This window comes from Sander lucioperca, chromosome 12 (genome assembly GCF_008315115.2).
Source record: "Sander lucioperca isolate FBNREF2018 chromosome 12, SLUC_FBN_1.2, whole genome shotgun sequence".
Lineage (NCBI taxonomy): Eukaryota > Metazoa > Chordata > Actinopteri > Perciformes > Percidae > Sander > Sander lucioperca.
In genome coordinates this window covers 21,297,323-21,313,508 of record NC_050184.1, presented here as the reverse complement: position 1 = coordinate 21,313,508, position 16,186 = coordinate 21,297,323, and the positions used below count along the sequence as shown (strand labels likewise).

The 16,186-nt window shown below is 47.6% G+C and overlaps 1 long non-coding RNA gene across 1 annotated transcript in view; it reads right to left on the bottom strand.

Moving 5' to 3' along the window:
- Positions 1-16,186, bottom strand: part of LOC118496507 — a 16,336-nt gene continuing 150 nt past the window's right edge. Inside the window, exons 1-3 of the long non-coding RNA XR_004899075.1 lie at positions 15,866-16,186; positions 11,932-11,934; positions 1-17 (exon numbers count right to left, since the gene is read on the bottom strand). The exon at positions 15,866-16,186 is cut by the window's right edge and continues 150 nt beyond it. This is a non-coding gene — a long non-coding RNA (uncharacterized LOC118496507). The remainder of the gene's footprint in view (positions 18-11,931; positions 11,935-15,865) is intronic.

The following is a 16,186-nucleotide window of genomic DNA, read 5'->3' as shown; positions in this document are numbered from 1 at the left end:
TCTCTCTCTCTCTCTCTCTAGCTCTATCATGTTTACTTACCCATATGTTAGTTATTTGTCTGGTTTCCAAGCTAACAAAAGGCACTACATAGTCTATAAATGACACTTATAGTACTTTTTTAATAATTGTCTTACAGACGTTGACCTCCGTGCTGCGCTGATCTTGTTGCCTCACATCTTTAAAGAGAAGGTTGACCGGTTCATTACATTTGGACAGGTATGCAGTTAGTTCTTTTAATCCAACGGAAAGGGGTTTGGGGTTAAAAAGCTTGTTTGTGTCCAAAAAAAAAATTGCCATTCTACAATTTCATATAGGGCTGCAACTAACGATTATTTTCATTGTTGAATAATTGGTTGATTATTTTCTCGATTAGTTGTTTGATCATACTGTTTTTGCTTAATTGTGATAATGGTCAGGAGCTGCTTGAAGCTTGATCTGTTTTAATAACTTGCTAACTTTGCCATTGTTGTGATATTAATGTTTTCTTTGAACAGTATGACACTCAAAGTCCCTATCCAACTGTACAGTTGGTGGACACTGACTAGAAGACGCCCTTTACCAGGAAGGTTCCGGTTACGGTCAAAGTGGACGTCGTGGATCTGTGCAGGGGAACAGAAGTTGAGGATGGGGTAATAGCCGCCTTCTGTGCCTACTTTGTTTTTGACATGGCTTACCCACCCTACATGAAGAATACCTTGTCCTTTCTACAACGTACACTACTGAACATTACTGTGGTGGGTGAAAAGCCCCTTCCAGTCACTGTGACTCGAGTGATCAATCTACTATACTAAATATGCCAAGACCGTATAGATGTACAAGGTGTAGAAGAACCACCTTTACCTTAATGAAAATGGTTCAACATGTTGGCCTTATCCATGCCCACGAAGCCAACTTCAATATCACTTGTGGGCTAAATGACTGTAAGTCAACTTTTACATTATATGAATCTTACAGGCGTCACGTGTACCGTAAACACAGGGAGCATGTGCTACCTAATAATGATGACATGGATATGGACAATAACACTAATCTAAGCGTGGACAATGATATGGACAACATGGACAATGATCTACAGCTGGAAGCAAATATACCACCTGGTATGGATGCATTATTGAGAAATTTTAATTGAGAAATTTTAAAGAAAATCTTTGTAGCTTCATTCTTAAATGTAGAGAAAAAAAATCACATTCCACAGGCTGTCCAACATGAAATTGTAAATGACATAACATTTTTATTTTGTTATTTTAAAGAAAATTACGATGCTTTTATTACTTATCATCTTCGAGAAAATGGGTTAAATATTTTGGAATGTCCTGAACTAAGAGGTGATACAGTCTACAGATTTTTTGGAAAAAGCTTCAGCAGCTGTTAGATCACCATACATGTTGAAAGAACATTGTAAATCTCAGCTCATGTTTGTTGAACCTGTGCATCACATTTTGAGGTCAGAAAGTGGACACAAAATAGGTACATACTCTTATGTGCCGATCACAGACGTTTTAAAACACTATTGTTCACATGAGGACATAGTCGACGGAATTCAAGCCAACAGGTATATGGACAGAGATCCAAATTACTTAAGTGACTTTTCTGATGGCACTTACTTCAAGGAACATCCCTTCTTCAAAGTTAATCCACATGCCTTACGTCTTCACTTCTATGAAGATGAATTTGAGGTGGTCAATCCCTTAGGCTCAAAGCGAACGAAGCACAAGCTTTGCGCTTTCTATTATACTATAGACAACCTTGATAGCAAACAGATCACAACTTAAGCATATCCATCTGGCTCTTTTAGTCCGTCAAACATTTGTTAAACGTTGTGGTTTACAAACCATCTTAAAAACCCATGTTGGGCGAACTCAAAATACTTGAAAGAGATGGTATCACTATCACAGTGGATGGGAATGAGCAGACTATTTGTTGCAATCAGCAGGGGGAAAAGGACCCAAACGCAGAGAGAGACAGGCAGGCTGGAGCAGTGTTGAAACTCAAAGATTTATTTCCTCCAAAAAACAAAAACAAATCAAGGGAGTCCTGTGAGCTGCAGGCAAAAACCAATACCGGGGAGAAAAAGGAGAGACGGAAAACTGACTGATGCGGACACACACAAACTGACACAAGGGGATACAAAACGATCTGACAAGAGACAAAGGGAACACAGAGGTTAAATGCATGAGGTAATGAACAAATGAGGGACAGGTGACACGACAGGTGAAACACATCAGGGTGGGGCAGGACAATCAACAAAGGCAGGAACACAAAAAGTAAAACTAGACATGACAGGACAGAAAACAGACTAAATCAAAATAAAAATAAACAAAATAAAACAGGAAACAGGAACCACTGACAAAAACCTGAAATCAACTAAACACAGCAACTTGACAACACAGAACACAGGAATTAACCAAAAAATACACTAAACCAGGAGATAACTAAACAGGGCGAAAGAGAGTTCGGTGGAGGCAGAAAGTCGCTGGGGACCAGGGAACAGAAAGTCACTGGGCCACAGGGAACAGAGAGTCACTGGGGCACAGGGAACAGAGAGCCGATGAGGCCTGGGGGAAACAGAGGGGCCACTCGGGACAGGGAACAGAGAGTCTCGGGGGAAACAGAGCGGGGCCACTCGGGGGAAACACAGAGCGGGGCCACTCGGGGGAACACAGAGCGGGGCCACTCGGGACGGGGACAGGGAACAGAGCACAGGGAGACCTCAGCGACAGGGGGCAGAGAGGCCTCGGCGACGGGGCAGAGAGGCCTCGGCGACGGGGGGCAGAGAGGCTTCGGCGACGGGGGGCAGAGAGGCCTCGGCGACGGGGGACTGAGACCTCGGCAACGGGGGACTGAGACCTCGGCAACAGGGGACTGAGAAGCCTCGGCAACAGGGGACTGAGAGGCCTCGGCAACAGGGGACTGAGAGGCCTCGGCAACAGGGGACTGAGAGCAGCAACGAAGGCAGAAACCTTCAGGCGGCCTGCGACGAAGGCAGAAACCCTCTGGCCACCGGCGACGAAGGCAGAAACCCTCAGGTGGTTGGTGACGAAGGCAGAAATCTTCTGGCCACCGGCGACGAAGGCAGAATCCCTCTGGCGGCCTGCGACGGAGGCAGAAACCTTCTGGCCACCGGCGACAAAGGCAGAATCTCTCAGGTGGCCGTACTGGACGTCGAGGGCACTCAGGCGGCCAGGCAGGACGTCGAGGGCAGCGCCCCTCTGGGGGCCTTGCAGGTCGGCCAAGGCGGAGCCCCTTGGGAGGCTGCGCAGGTGAAGGGGCAGCTGGGCCGGGACCAGGCGACGGGTCAGCTGGGCCGGGGCCTGGCGACGGGTCAGCTGGGCCGGAGTCAGGCGACGGGTCAGCTGGGCTGGAGTCAGGCGGCGGGTCAGCTGGGCCGGAGTCAGGTGGCGGGTCAGCTGGGCCAGAGTCAGGCGGCGGGTCAGCTGGGCTGGAGTCAGGCGACGGGTCTGCTGGGCTGGGGCCTGGCGACGGGTCAGCTGGGCCGGAGTCAGGCGGCGGATCAGCTGGGCTGGAGTCAGGTGGCCAGGCAACCGGGGCAGAGGTTGACTGGGGTGCCAACAGGGCACGAGGGGCAGGAGTGGGCCTGACCGCCGACAGGGCACGAGGGGCAGGAGTGGGCCTGACCGCCGACAGGGCACGAGGGGCAGGAGTGGGCCTGACTGCCGACAGGGCAGGAGTCGGCCTGACCGCCGACAGGACACGAGGGGCAGGAGTCGGCCTGGCCACCACAGGCAAAGTCTCAGGGGGGCAGGACAAAGGCAAAATCCTAGGGGTGATCTCAAGGGCGGTCTCAGGGGTGCCGGGGACCGGCAAAGTCTCAGGGGCGGCTATAGCCAGTTCAGGGGGGCTGGACACCAGCCAGGATTCAGGGGGGTGGCCAACCAGCCGAGGACTAGGAAGGCTGCTAGCTAACCTAGGCTCAGGTGGGTTGTTAGCTAGCTTGGATTCAGGGGGGCTGCTAGCCAGCCGGGGATCAGGAAAGCTGCTAGTCAGCTGGGGATCAGGAGAGCTACTAGTCAGCCGGGGATCAGGAAGGCCGCTAGCCAGCCGGGGATCCCGGATCAAGGACCGCCTTGGGACACTAGGAAACTCGGGAACTCTAGGAGACTCTAGGAAACTCTCGGGAACGCTAGGAAGCTCGGGGAAGCTGGGCAGTGCTGGGACACTGGGCAGCTCGGGGAAGCTGGGCAGTGCTGGGACACTGGGCAGCTTGGGGACACTAGGAAGCTCGGGGACGCTGGGCAGTGCTGGGACACTGGGCAGCTTGGGGACACTAAGGAGCTCAGGGACACTAGGAAGGCTGCTAGCAAGGCTGGAGTCAGGGGGGTTACTAGGTGGCCAGGATTCAGGGAGGTTGCTAGCTAGCTGGGGCTCTGAGAGGCTGCTAGCCAGCCTAAATTCAGGGGGGCTGCTAGCTAGCCTGGGATCTGGGAGAGTGCTAGCTAGCCTGGACTCAGGGGGGTTGCTAACTAGCCTGGGCTCAGGGGGGTTGCTAACTAGCCTGGGCTCAGGAAGGCTGCTAACTAGCCTGGGCTCAGGAAGGCTGCTAACTAGCCTGGGCTCAGGAAGGCTGTTAGCTCGCTTGAATTCAGGAGGGCTGCTAGCTAGCCTGGATTCAGAGGGGCTGCTAACTAGCCTGGGCTCAGGAAGGCTACTAGTTAGCTGGGGCTCAGAGAGGCTGCTAGCCAGCCGGGGATCAAGAAGGCTGCTAGCTAGCCTGGATTCAGGGGAGCTGCCAGTTAGCTGGGGCTCAGGGAGGTTGCTAGCTAGCCGGGGCTCAGGAAGGCTGCTACCTAGCCTGGATTCAGGGGAGATGCTAGCTAGCAGGGAATCAGGGGGGTTGCTAGCTAGCTGGGGCTCAGGGAGGTTGCTAGCTAGCCGGGGCTCGGGAAGGCTGCTAGCTAGCCTGGATTCAGGAGGGCTGCTAGCTATCAGGGAATCAGGGGAGTTGCTAACTAGCTGTGGCTCAGGAAGGCTACTAGCTAGCCGGGGATCAGGAAGGCTGCTAGCTAGACGGGGCTCAGGAAAGTTGCTAGCTAGCCGGGGCTCAGGGAAGTTGCTTGCTAGCCTGGAGTCAGGAGAGCTGCTAGCTAGCCTGGAGTCAGGAGAGCTGCTAGCTAGCAGGGAATGAGGGGAGTTGCTGGCTAGCTGTGGCTCAGGGAGGTTGCTAGCTAGCCGGGGCTCAGGACGGTTGCTTGCTAGCCGGAGTTCAGGGAAGTTGCTAGCTAGCCAGGAGTCAGGGAAGTTGCTAGCTAGCCTGGAGTCAGGAGAGCTGCTAGCTAGCAGGGAATAAGGGGAGTTGCTAGCTTGCTGAGGCTCAGGGAGGTTGCTAGCTAGCCTGGAGTCAGGAGAGATGCTAGCTAGCAGGGAATGAGGGGAGTTGCTAGCTAGCTGTGGCTCAGGGAAGTTGCTAGCTAGCCTGGAGTCAGGAGAGCTGCTAGCTGGCAGGGAATGAGGGGAGTTGCTAGCTAGCTGTGGCTCAGGGAGGTTGCTAGCTAGCCTGGAGTCAGGAGAGCTGCTAGCTAGCAGGGAATGAGGGGAGTTGCTAGCTTGCTGAGGCTCAGGGAGGTTGCTAGCTAGCCTGGAGTCAGGAGAGATGCTAGCTATCAGGGAATCAGGGGAGCTGCTAGCTAGCTTGGGCTCTGGAAGGTTGCTAGCTAGCCTGGAGTCAGGAGAGCTGCTAGCTAGCAGGGAATGAGGGGAGTTGCTAGCTAGCTGTGGCTCAGGGAAGATGCTAGCTAGCCTAGAGTCAGGAGAGCTGCACGCCAGCTCGGAGTCTGGAGAGCTGCACGCCAGCTCGGAGTCTGGAGAGCTGCACGCCAGCTCGGAGTCAGGAGAGCTGCTAGCTAGCTCGGAGTCAGGAGAGCTGCACGTCAGCCCAGAGTCAGGAGAGCTGCACGTCAGCTGATCCGCGAACATCTCTAAACAATCCCATAGTGACCATGCTCCGGCTCCCCTGAGACCGCCTTTGAAACCGTCGGCAGTCCGACCTACTCCTGCCCCTTGTGACCTGTCGGCACCCCTGTCGACCTCTGTTCTTGTTGCCGAGTTGGCTGATTCCAGCCCTGCTGACCCGCCGCCTGACTCCAGGCCAGCTGACCCGTCGCCAGGTCCTGGCCCAGCTGCCCCTTCGCCTGCACAGCCTCCCAAGGGGCTCCGCCATGGCAGACCTGCTCGGCCCCCGGAGGGGCGCTGCCCTCGTTGTCTTGTTTGGCTGCCAGAAGGGATTCGCCTGTGGCGACGGCCGCCCAAGAGCCCTCGATGTCTTGCCCGGCCACTTGAGTGCCCTTGACGTCCAGTTCGGCCACCTGAGGGGTTTCGCCTTTGCCGCTGGCCGCCTGAAGGATTCTGCCATCGCCGCTGACCACCTGAAGGATTCTGCCTTCACCGCCGGCCGCCAGAAGGCTTCTGCCTTCGCTGCTGCCCCCTCTTCCCGAGTGCCCATGGTTCCCTGTGCCCACTTGCCCTAGTGACCTCTGTCCCCAGTTCCCGTGTGCCCTCTGGTCCCTGCCTCTAGTGACTTTTCTCCCCATGGTCTCTCTGCTTCCCCCGGACTCTCTCGCCCTCCTTAGGTCGTTTTTGGTTCTTTGGACACTTTTTGTTTTTTGATCTTTTGACATTTGGTTCCTCCTCCAGTCTTCCTTCGCCGCCCTCCCTGGGTTGTTTTCCATTTGTTTTTTAGTGTCGTCTGGAATCCGCCCCTGAGGAGGGGGTACTGTTATGGTTTCGGTGTTTTGCCTTGTATTTTGTTCTATTTCTGTTGTCTTGTTTGTAGATTTCTGTATGTATCCTGTTTTGTATTTTTCTGTTGTGTATATTTCTGTTTACTTATTTCCTGGTTCATTGTGTAGGTTTCTGTTGACCCTGTTTTGACTGTGTTCTGTGTATTGTGTATTTCTGTTTCCTGTTTTATTTTGATAGTCTGGTTTTCTGTCTTGTCTTGTCTAGTTTTACTTCCTGTGTTTTCCCATCGTTGTTGATTACCCTGTCTCTCCTAATGCGTTTCACCTGCTGTGTCACCTGCCCCTCGTTACCTCGTTAGCCATTGTATTTAGTCCTTGTGTTTCCCTTGTCTCTTGTCAGATTGTTTTGTGTCCGTTGTCCTGCCTGCGTGAGTTTGTGTTCCTCGCCCTGCTAGTTTGCGTCCATTTGTGTCCGTGTCCTGTCAGTAGTGTGTATTTTGTATCCTGTCAGTATGTTAGAGCCTGGTGCCTTTGTTATGTATTCTTCCTTGCGTTATTTTGTGAGTTTTTTCCTGTGTCTTTTCCAGCCTCTGTGCTGTGGTTTTTGTTCCCAATAAATCCTAAACGCCAACTTTCTCCTGCCTGCCTGCCTCTCTCTGAATTTGGGTCCTATTATTCCCGGCCTCACGACAAAATATGTTTTATTCTAGGTTTCTGATGTGAAGCACTTGGATACTTGCTGGTTACTGTAAAGTGGAATATGAATAAATGTTGATTGAAATGTTGATTGTGTGTCTGTGTGTGTGCATGTGCGTGCATGCGTGCATGCGCGGGTGTGTGCGTCTGTGTGACTCTGTGTATGTGTGTGTGTGTGTGTGTGTGTGTGTGTGTGTGTGTGTGTGTGTGTGTCTGTCTGGTGGGGCAAAGGTTCTATCAACTGCTTGCAGTTTGCTGGTTGTCAATAGATTTTTTTTATCGCCTCCTTTGGAGGGCGTGGGTGTTATGGGGTGGAGGGGGCCCATGAGCTTCAGTGCCCAGGGGCCCCTGGGGATACTAATCCGGCCTTGCATGTGAGTACTGTTGTGGAGTCTGTCCAGAAGACAACATTGCAGATATTCACAGTCAGCTGTCTTTGCAGTAGTGCAGCAAATTAAGAGTGCTGTTCATTCATCCTTTTTCTCTATAGCCTAAAATATGATACCTTTCTCACTATTACAATGTGTTTTCCATCCAGCAACAGTCGGGATCATTGGGGACAGCTACGTCCGGCGGGGGGGCCAAGAGAGAGGCAAAGACCACGGGGGAACAACCTTGGCATTGAAGATATCTACATCTATTGGTTCGGCTGGGGTGGTCTGCGGTGGAAGAGCCTTCTCCCTTTCTTTTTCCAGTCCCTACAAAGAAGAGCAGCCCCGGATGTCCTCCTGGTTCACTGTGGCGGGAATGACCTGGGAGATGTCAAGGGGTCAACCTCATTACAGGAATGAAGGGCCTGCAGCACCTCCACCTGCAGTATCCATGCATGAAGTCCATCTTCTCTGGCATCACCCAGAGATGCAGGTGGAGGGCTGTTAACAATCCGGGGAAGATCGACAAGGCTTGAAGGTTTTTTTTTCTTTTTCCACTGTGCATTACAGACAACCAACAGACACACTATGCTCACTTTAATTGTAAAGGCAGCTTTTATTTCTTTACCCAGGCATTTGGACTTGACTGAACAGAGTGCTGCACAAGTGTTTTAAGCTTAATATGTTAAGCTATATTTTTATATTGTGGTTTGTAATGTCAACCATTTATACTGTAATTAACAATGTGGCACCTGTGATTCAACTACCTCTTTTTATTATGCAGACATGTCTTGCGACAGTTAAGTTTGCCTTTACCTTGACCCACAGCAGTGTTTGATGTGTGGAATGTACACTGGATTGTAAAAAGTGAACTACATTATTTAATTCATCAATTTAACCTAATCTTAAAAATATTGCCAGTGTTGTTTGTGGTTTATGTAGTTTTTGAAGTTAATGCCCATTTCAATGTGAAATAAAGGTCTTTCTAAAGCTGCATTTGTTGTTTTTCTGAAGCAACTATAGGAACATACACAATATTGTAGTCATACAAGAAGACATTGGTAATTTGATAGAATTTGTAATTGATTAAAAGTGTCTATTTTGGCTTTAATCAACATAAATATGATTTCTTAATGTTACCATACTTGACTGTTGACAAAGAAGGATCAGGAAAATGTAGTTTGTGCTTTTCTTCTGTGTCTTTATTTACTTGTCAATTTTAATTACCATGAAAACACTTCACCAAAATCCTTTTAGATTAATTTATAGACATATATTTAATTTTGACATACATAGTCAAGTGTTTAGTAGGTAATTGAAAATGCACTAGGTGCTGTTTAATCTGTGTAGGGTTATTGTAAATTCATTATAACAAAAGTATTATCACAAATTGTTGGTAGATGAGAGGCAGCTGGAACCCAGACTCCCACACTCTGGACTCCTCTCCTGCAATAAGAGACAGACAGAGAGAGGGAGGGAGGAGAGACAGACAGAAGGAGGGAGGAAGGAGAGACAGACAGAGAGAGGGAGGAAGGAGAGACAGACAGAGAGAGGGAGGGAGGAGAGACAGAGAAGCTACCTAGGAGCAGCAGGCCTAACAGTAACACAAGAGGACACATCTATTACAGGACTCACATTTTGAACCTCTAAATACCAATGACTGTTAAAGTGCTAAAGTTGGTCTGTCCTTTCAGCAGAAGAAGCTGAAACAAAATGATTTTCTGGCATCGTTATAATCAGAACAAATTTGAGAACTTTGGATGTGGTCAATGCAATCTGTTTTCCACAACAAGATGAATGGCACCAAATACGCTGCTCTATACACCAGGTCTTCCTTCTGTAGGCTCTGGTCATTCAGTTTTCAGTGTGGATACCTTTGTAAAAGACAAACATGTAGTTAAGGCATGGTAGATCACAATGAATTATATTAATATATGAGCTTGTACATGAAGGTATGCTTCAGTTGAGATGGTTGTGGACTTCAGAAAGAACCCAGCCCCACCTGCCCCCATCACCCTCTGTGGTTCCACAATTGACACTGTGGAGTCTTTCCGCTTCCTGGGAACTACCATCTCCCAGGACCTCAAGTGGGAGCTGAACATCAGCTCCCTCGTCAAGAAAGCACAACAGAGGATGTACTTCCTGCGGCAGCTGAAGAAATTCAACCTGCCAAAGACAATGATGGTGCACTTCTACACAGCCATCATTGAGTCCATCCTCACATCCTCCATCACCATCTGGTACGCTGCTGCCACTGCCAAGGACAAGGGCAGACTGCAGCGTGTCATTCGGTCAGCTGAGAAGGTGATTGGCTGCAATCTGCCGCCGCTCCAGGACCTATACGCCACCAGGACTCTGAAGCGTGCTGGAAAGATTGTGGCTGACCCCTCCCACCCCGGACACAAGCTCTTTGAGCCACTCCCCTCTGGCAGGAGGCTGAGGTCCATCAGGACCAAAACCTCACGCCACATAAACAGTTTTTTCCCCTCCGCCACTAGTCTTATTAACAAGGCCCGGAAACCACCCTGACTCTCTCCACACCCCACCTCTGGCTCCTCATGCCACTGTACCTACTCTGCTGTAGCGTCCCTTTTCACCACTGTTTAACTTATTTTACTATTTATTTAAATTTATTTTATCGTTATTAATACTTACTGTGTGTATATGTTTATACTTATATTGTTTATATCTTTTTATCCTTCTTATATTTGTATGTGTGACATGCTCCAACAACACCATGACAAATTCCTCGTATGTGCAACGTACTTGGCAATAAAATCCCTTTCTTATTCTGATTCTGATTCTGATTCTGATTGAGGACATGCAGTATTAAGTAATAATACTCCTACATGTCAAATTTATCTTAGACAATGTGTATTGTACGCAACACTTTTTTAGTGATATGTACATTTTAGTAATGAACAGAATTTGTAAATATAGACTGTAACATGTATGTGACTCATCTTAAAACAGATTGTGCTGACAGAAGGTCTTCAAATAGATTAGCAGACACAACTACAGTAAGTGGAAGAAAGACATCAGTGTAACAGCATCAGCAACAGTGGTTAATAACTCCTGGAGCAGCATGCTTGTTAGGTACATTAACGGTCTGAAATAATGTATTTAGAATTTTTTGAGAAAAGATTTTTTGAGAAAAGAATATTGAACCTGGTGCTTTATATAATACATTTGGCTGCAGAACTGAATATTTTTCAAGATAGAACACTTATGTAACTTTACAATAATATATATATTTTTTCATGTGCGACATTTTATCGCAAAAACGGATATTCTGGCCCACTGCCCCGTCCGTCGACGCGCTCCAGCGCGGCTTTGTCCGAGGTGAGGGTGACGGTGATGCTGTGTGGGTGTCTGTGCCTGTCCTTCGGGTGCCTCCGGGTACCGTTGCACAACTCTCGGGCGGGGTACATATATTTCAGTATATTCAAGTAAAAGCATCTCCGCTTGTCCCGTGCGAATGCCCCACACTAAACTCAGATGTGAGGGGGTACTTTCTAAATCACACGCGGTCCCAAAATTATTCTAATCCCGTGCAAATAGGGTTTATATGAATTTGCACTATAACGTTAGCGATATCAGGCTTTGACTTTAAGCTAACATTACCATTATATGCGCATCGATTAGCAATAACATCACATATGGTTAAAAACAGAAAATATATACATATATACATACACATACACATATACACATATATACACATATATATATATATATATATATATATATATATATATATATATATATATATATATATATATACACAATAAATATATACATTTTAATCAGTTTATACTGTCTGGTCTGCATAACGTTATTAGTTAGCCCGCTAGCTTGGTTAGCAAGGTGCAATCTAGCTAGCTAACTGATATTAATTGGGATGCTAATGTTGGCTAATGAAAAAAAGTATTAAAACAAAATCTAACATTACTTACCGGAAAAACTGAACTGCCGACTCCTTTGAGTGTCTTGTCATACAACCGAACGTTGAACAAAACGTTATTAGGCGACCAACTGTCACAGTCACGAAGACGAAAGCTCGTCAACCCCCAAAATAAAGTTTACATGCCATGGATAAGCATTGCTAAACCTGTCATGATTGACAGCTGCGAACTGTCAATCACATCATAGCCACGCCCTAAAACACCCCCTGCTTTATCGACGATTTTAAAATCAACGAGACCATAATTCAAAAAACGAACATCATTCTTCTTTGCAGAAGACTTAAAACTAGCGATTGAGACCATAAAATCATTATGAAAATGTTTACTGAGGTAATAAATCAAGAGAGAAGTGGGTCATTTCACCATAGACTTCTACAGAAACCGACCTCAATTTTGCAACCGCACGTGTCGAACCCCTGCTGCAATTCAGATAGAAAGCAGGTTTAAGGCACTTCCGCATTTGCCACATTTTGCTGAACCGGATGCACTGTCCACTAATATATACAGTCTATGACCAGGACCTTGGCCCGCGTGCTGAAGGGGACTATAAATTCCAGAGGGTGCATTATTTGAGCCATGACTTTAAAAGCCCATATTAAGTCAATATAAATGAACCTGAGATCAGGTGTACCAAAGGATGACCCACTGAGCCACCCATTGATTGTGTGGGTGTTCTGATGGGGTGATGACCCTGTCCTCTTGCCAGTAAAAACTTCAGTTAACTGGAAGTGACCTGAGCTGGCTGGACAAACATGTGAATGATTAACCAGAGGGAAAAAAGGTTGTACTGTTGTGTGTTGTAGTGCTGTTATCTGTAACAATTCTAATGAAAAAGAAATGTATTTTGGCCCTAAAGCACTCAGTGCTTTATAAATCAACAGTAGTATTTTAAAATAACTTGTGTCACAGACGGAAAGCCAGTTAAAATATCTGAGAACTGCCACTTGATGAGGCAAAGGAGAGGGCTGCTGCAGTGCTTGGAGAGGGAGGTCATAGTCTTCCATCCAGGCTGGTCGCCGGATCTCTCGGCGGGGTCGGGCATCTACTGGGCGTCTATACTGATCCGAGAACATCTCTAAACAATCTCACGGTGACCACGCTGAATCTGGCTCGAAGGACCAAATGTTTTGGTTGACTGTGTATTGTTGCAGTTAATGTGCAGCAAATTAATCTTTGACCAGGGATATAGTGTACTACTGCATGTCTACGTCTTGTATTTGGTTAGAAATAAGCATTTATTATAACACTGCATTTAAGTCATACCTGCTAGGCATGTAATAATTGATTGAAATTCATACAGAGTCTACATTTTACTGGTTTATGCCTGTTTCTCTGTTTCAGAACTGCGCACACACAAACAGACCCCCCCCCCCCCTCTCTCTTATCTCATGTTTGATAACAGATAAAGAGCAGCTGCTGATGAGGGTTGGTGTAGATCGTATATGAGCTGAGTGGTGTCAGTGTTTGTCGACCTCAGAGCAGAATGGCTGCAGTCACAGAGCTCTCCTTCCTGCTGTTTGCTCTCATCAACAACATCCATGCAGCAGAACGGATTATCGTCCGAGAGGAAGGAGACTCTTACACCTTCCACCTCCCCGAGAACACCAACTCCTGCCTGATCTCCAGATCTGTTGGTGAGGAGAAGCTTGTCCTGTGGAACACCTCTGACCTCTGGTCCACCAACCCCTCACTACCTGAAGACCTGAAACAACGACTTGTCAACTCGGTGAAAACTTCTTCTTACACCATCCGCCACCTGACCCATTCAGACTCCGGCCCGTACCGAGAGGAGTGTTGGACTGAGGGCAACGTGACGCATGACAACAACATCACTATTACTGTTTGTTCTTCAAGAGATTGGAGATATATCAAAGTGATCTTTGGAGAAACAGTGGACCTGCCATGTGAGGGAGCAGCTGATAATCTGGATGTCCAGTGGCTCAAACAGGACTTTAGATATGAGCAAGAAACATGGAGCAGAGTTTTTGGGGACAATATGATGTCAGTGATGGACAATGTTAGAGGAAGATACCAAGTGGTGACAAGAACATCAGCTCTTCGTGTTTCCAACGTCACAGCAACAGACCTTACAGAGTACAGATGTCTGGTGATGAACCAACAGCAGTGTGTTAGTTACATTGTAAGGTTGGGACTACAAGTTGAGATGATCTACCGCTCAGAGGGAGAGACCGCTGTGTTGCCGTGCACTATCACTGACTCCACTGATCAACAGCCCCCACGTTGGTCTAATCTGTTGTCTGGCCAAGAACTACAAAACCAGACTGATCCTTCAGTAGACCAAAACTACTCGCTGGTGTTTTCATCTCTAATGTTAAATCACTCAGGTCTGTACTCCTGTACAGCGTCTTGGAGATGGCAACAGCATTATCTGTTTGTGTGTCCCAAATTTGGCCCCCCTGCTGTAGAGCTCTTCTCAGAGGGAGAAGAAGTCACTCTCAGATGCAGAGATTGGAGAGAGGGTACGCTGCATGGTTGGCTTATCAAGTCGAACCGAACAGAGGGAAAAATCTTTAGTGTAACGTATAAGAGCATGAGCAGAGTGAGCATGTACGATAATAATGGTACCCTAGTTATCTCTAATATGTCAGTGGGAGACGCAGGAGAGTACTGGTGTGCAGTTATTGACCGAGATGATTATCAGTGTAAGTCAACAGAGAGAACTCTGTTAGTGTACAACAAGCCCTTTGGGATTTAGGAACATGTTTTGTATTATTTGCAATACAAAATAAACTTGAATTGAAAAGAAAAGATTGTTGAGTTTCTTTGGTAAAGTTTTTTAAAGTGTAAAACAATCTAAAGGTTTAACTTTAGGAGAAACTATCTACAAGTTTGACTTTTTGAAAGCATGAAACTAAAGGTTTAGGTTGATTTTGTTAGAATAAGACTATGTGGGTGGTTTTAGAGATAAGAGTGTGTGTGTGTGCCTGTGTGTGACTGTCTGTGTGTGTGCATGTGCATGCGTGCTTGCATGAGCGTGTGTGTGTGTGTGTGTGTGTGTGTGTGTCTCTATATATCTGTGTGTGTATGTGACTCTGTGTGTGTGTGTGTGTGTGTGAGTCTGTCTGGTGGGTCAAAGGTTCTATCAACTTCCTGCAGTATGTTGGTTGTCAATAGATTTTTTTATCGCCTCCTTTGGAGGGCGTGGGTGTTATGGGGTGGAGGGGGCCCATGAACTTCAGTGCCCAGGGGCCCCTGGGGGTACTAATCCGGCCTTGCATGTGAGTACTGTTGTGGAGTCTGAACACAGGGTGAAAAGAGGAGCTGCAGCAATGTGCAGTACAACAAAAATATTTTGGAAAATAAAACCATGTAAACCTATTCTGGTACAACCTCTAAATACAATTATGAACCTGAAGATGAGCATAATATGAGCACTTTAAAAGAGATTTCCAAAAGTTTTGCTTGTATGTTTCAAATAATTTAATATAATTTGATATTTCATCTTGACGACACAAAGATGCTCTCTGTTAGAAGAGCAGAACCATCTGCAGGAGAGAAAACTAACTCAAAATAAACTGCAAATCATACGACACGGAACGGTAAACAGAGCTTCATGTTAAGGAGTCACAAGTGAAGAAAAGGTTGAGATTATTAAAATCATAATCCTGACATCAGAGATGACCACACACACACACACACACACACACAGCACACACACACACACACACACACACACACACACATACGCACACGCACACACAAACACACACACGCACGCACGCACGCACACACAGCACACATGCACACACAGCACGCACGCATGCACATACAAACATACGCATGCAGACCCGCACACACACACACACACACACACACACACACACGCATACACACACACAGCACGCACAGCATGCACACACACACACACACACACGCACGCACACAAAGCACGCATACACAAACGCCGCACGCACACACATGCACACACACACACACACAGTACGCACGCACACACAAACACACACACTGCACGCACACATGCGCATACACACACTCATTAAGGGAAGAAAGACACACACCTCCAAGTCACCCTGAATGTTATCAACGTGTTTCACATTTTACGGAGTTCTACAGAAATAAAAGGACGTCCAGCAGGATCGCTGGACGTCCTTTAACTCTCTCTTTGTCCTGCTGGGTGTCCATGTGTGTTACAGACCATAATATCCTGTCACGTCACCATGGGTGCAATGTCCTGATGAACGATGAGTTGAATTAAAGGGAAGGTTTCTTTCTCCACCTCGTCCTGTGCAACACATTCTCACTCCCATCGGGTCACAAAGCGCCGCTTGGCCGGGTGCTTTGGCGTCGGTTACTGACGCTGAGGGGCTCCCGCACACTGGCTGCGTGGCGTGAGCGTGTCAGCTGTGTGGCTTGATCGCGTCGGCTGCGTGGCGTGAGCGTGTCAGCTGCGTGGCGTGTCCGTTTTTATTTCGGCTC